The sequence below is a fragment of the Mercurialis annua genome, linkage group LG8 (genome assembly GCF_937616625.2).
Source record: "Mercurialis annua linkage group LG8, ddMerAnnu1.2, whole genome shotgun sequence".
NCBI classification, from domain to species: domain Eukaryota; kingdom Viridiplantae; phylum Streptophyta; class Magnoliopsida; order Malpighiales; family Euphorbiaceae; genus Mercurialis; species Mercurialis annua.
This window is the reverse complement of record NC_065577.1, coordinates 8666513-8670676: the sequence shown is the minus strand read 5'-3', so window position 1 is coordinate 8670676 and position 4164 is coordinate 8666513.

Sequence of the window (4164 nt, the reverse complement as noted above, 5' to 3'; positions counted from 1 at the left end):
AAACACGTTTGACGCGCATATGACTCGATCTGGACTGGCATTTGAGGCAAGTAGCAGGTACTCCTAAGCATACATCTAACCTTAGAGGTTTCTAACAAATATCATAAGTTTGGCTGGTCTGTATTGATTACATGCACAAAGCCTAAAACCGGATGTATAAGCGTGATTTTATTGATTTTATTAGGTGATCTTGAAAAACCTATACAACCATTACTAAGTTTTCATGTTAGTCCTACGATGTCTAAGTGATGGGCTGGATTTGCATTAATGGGCCAATTTTGAGTGATTAGTCCTTTAACTGGTTATTATTGGATTTGGATGCTTTTGGAAAGCAGTAAACAGGGCCAGCATGCTCAGGGGCAGTTGGACATACATACAAGGTTAGAGATACTTTTAAACCTCGTTGACTTTGAGTGCATGGCATTCGCGCGGGTTTTGACCATCGGTCTGGTCAGAATGGGCTTTCGGTCAGATCACGAGAGTTGTGCGTAGGGCTGAGCAAGAACCGAACCAGACCGAAAAACCGAACCAAACCGAACCGAACTTTGTTGTTTGGTTCGGTTTTTCGGTGAAAATGGTTTGGTTCGGTTCCTACTTTAGGTAAAGTTCGGAGTTCGGTGTTCGGTTCGGTTTGGGTGTTTTGAAAACCGAAAAACCGAATAAACCGAATAAACCGAAATTTAATATAAAATATATAACTTTTTTAAAATAATATACATATATACTCATATTTATATGTTTTTTGTCTTTATATCTTTATTATTGTTGATATATGAATTAATAATTATTATTTAAACATATATGAAAGTATATTAGACTATAATTATTTAATATTTGAATTTATTTTATTAAAAAATAAAAAAAGTAATTAAATTCGGTTTTAACCGAACCGAACCGAACCGAAATATTTTGGTTTGGTTCGGTTCGGTTTTTTTACTTCCAAATTAAAAGTTCGGTTCGGTTCGGTTTGGGAAATTTCCAAACCGAAAACCGAAAAAACCAAAAATTTTCCCACCGAACCGAACCGAACCGACCGATGCTCACCCCTAGTTGTGCGTCTCGTCTATCCGGTTCTACTGGTTTGATCCGTAGTTGATTATGAGTTTGGGTTAGCCCAAAATCGGCTCTGGAAATTGCTGGTTTTGTAGGCCTCGGGCTCGTGGGCCTGATTTATACACTATGTTACATATTTGGACTTCTGGGTCCGTTTTACATTGGGTCTGGCCGTTACAATACAGAATATTAAAATACACTAAATTCTCTACGTCTGGGTTCAAACTGGGCCTAATTTGGAGTCCGGATGGGCCCGGAAACGCGTCTGGAAGTTTGGATTGACGTCTGGAAGATCTGGGAGCGAATCTGGGAAAGGCTGAGGAACGATTGGGCGGCGGCGGCACTGCAGACAGCAGCAGCAGCAAAAGTTTCCAGCATTCGGTATTGAGTGTTTTTAGCTCGTTTCAGCTCGTTTTGAGCTCGTTTTTCATGCAAAAAAAAAGAATCAAACATTCTAAATACGATATGTAAGGAGTATTTACATCATCAAAACTATCAAATCGCAATAGTTATTGAATTTAAACATATTATATCAATTAGGCTTGTAATTAACCTAAACATCTAAGCAATTTTAATGTCTGGATTTTTGGATTTAAACATATAAAATATATTAATTCATCTATTAACATGCTTCCTAGTCAATTTTCATGGCAATCATGACAATATCGTTAAAATCAACAATTATAGCAAAAAAAACATAATTTAAGCAATTTACAGTAAAATAGCCTAAACATGCAGTCTAAAAATATGAAATCTAGCAGTTCTAAATAATCATGGCAAAAAGTGATGGAAAAAAGATTAGGGTCCTCAGAGGTACCGTTCTGAGTCCTTGACTCGTTTACTGGCGAAGTGGATGCGGAATCCAGCTTCGAATCTGTGCAGAGCTTGCGTTCTTAGAGAATCAAAGCGTTCTTTGTTGTTTTTCTGGACTGGATTGGGTGATTTTGTGTGTGAGGTGGCCGAATTCTACTGGTTAATTTTAGGGTTTGTGTGCCACCCCCTTTTAGCCAGGCTGGCTTAAGGTTGTATTTATAGGGATTGGGGTTGACCTAGGGTTTAGTTAGAGTCTTCTAGGGTTTAAACTGTTAAGGGATAAGTCATTAGGTGTTAAAATTAGCATGAAACTCTATTTAATTAATTAAATTCGTATCTTGACTTGCTAGCTAAGTAAAAGATTGCTAAAAGTCTATTTTGGTGCCTAAAAGTGCTAAAAAGGCTATTAAGGTCCTATGGGTTTGGTTAAGGTCAATTTCAGTCCGTCAAACTTGTAAATTGGCCCATAAACTTCGAAGATATGGCAATTAGTCCAATTTCTAGACTTAGATTACAATCTCTTTGGATTTTTATGGTCTATTCACGCCAAATTACGTTTTAATCCTCCAAGTTTACAGCTGTGCACAAATTACGCCTGCTTAGATTCCAGCAAGCAAATCAAAAGCTCGTCACCCGGACAGATTTCTCTGGAAATCATCATTGGACGTTCAGTTCCTTATCACTTTTTACCTGTCTGAAAAATAGGTGTCTACAGTTTGCCCCCCTCTTTAACGAGAATTGACGAAGTAGGTCAATTTTTGTTAAAGAAGAGACTTGTTGTTAGACGAGCGACAAGGATACTGCCCACTGTCGGAGGCTCTCGCCTGGTGGTGTGGTAATGCCCTAGCCTGAGCATTACCCGCTGTGGTGCATGAATCTGGCTTCATGCACCTCTGGTTCTGGCCTACTCCGCATCTGGCTGGGAGTGGTTTTCTCAGCTGCCGTTGAGCCCGGGATGCCTGAGTGCGTGCTCTATGGAATGGAGCTATAAACTCTTGGCCATCCCGAGAGTGGTTCGATGGCTTGAACCCTGGTAATTGTCATGTTCGAGGCTTTCTTATAGACAGACATGATCCCTTGGCCGTCCCAAAGGCCACCTATATTGCATAGGTGTCTGGATTCCGTTAATTATTCCACGCTTAACAGATGCTGGTGTCTTTCTACCAGGCTTCAGTGTCTTTCTACCGTATGCTGACGTTGTTCATCAGGCTTTGGCGTCTTTCTGCCATTTATGGTGTCTTTATACCATGTTTCGGTGTTTCTCTACCGTTCTTGGGCGTATTTATGCCGTATCTTGGTGTCTCTCTACCGTTCCTTGGCGTCTTTATGCCGTATCTTGGTGTCTCCCTACCATTCCTTGGCGTCTGTATGCCGTATCTTGGTGTCTCTCTACCATTCTTTGGCGTCTTTATGCCGTATCTAGGTATCTCTCTACCATTCTTCGGCGTCTTTATGCCATTTGAGGAGTCTGACTCTTTTGGATCCCGTCTTCTATGCCTTTTCCATAATTCTTTGGGTTTATTCTGAAGGCTCTAGGACATGCTTGAAGGCTCTGGCTTTTGTTTGAAGTCTCTAGGACTAATCTGAAGGCTCTGGGTCTCGTCTGAAGGCTCTGGGGCTTGTTCTGATCCACTATGGCTTGTTCTGATCCACTATGGCTTGTTCTGATTCTATGGGACTTGTTCTAAGGCTCTAGGTCTTTGTCTGAAGGCTCTGGGACTTGTCTGAAGGTCTTTTCTCTTTTTGTCTGAAGGCTCCGGGACTTGTCTGAAGACTCTGGGACTTGTCTGAAGGCTCCGGGTCTTTTTTTCAAGGCTCTGGAGCTTGTTTTGAATTTTCTGTGGAGCCTTTTGGTTCTGGGTTTATTAGAAGAAAAATGGCCCTGAGTAGCCTGTCCATGGAAGGCTTGCGCTTATAAACGCCTCAAGGGAAAGTGGATACATCCTTATTCACTTTAATCCGTCCTTTCTCAGATTTGGGTGATTCGGTCTGGCACTCTTTCAGGATTTCGGCCTTTTATCTGAGATAGGTTTTCTGCTGTTGAGATTATGGGATATGTTTTATATTCTGACTCTGAGTCTGAGAGTTTCTTGTAAAGAGTAGTTGAGTGAGTTGGCCTGTATTGGGGTACACAACATATAACAAACTGGTTAGTGTTTAAACTGTATTTGACTTGTATACTTACTTGGAGTATTTTGCGGATCCCTTCGTGCGGAACATCCCTCCGGGGGAGACTTGGCTTCGCTGGCTGCAGGGCACTACTAAGAGATTTGGCATGCGATATCTGATGCATGGCCC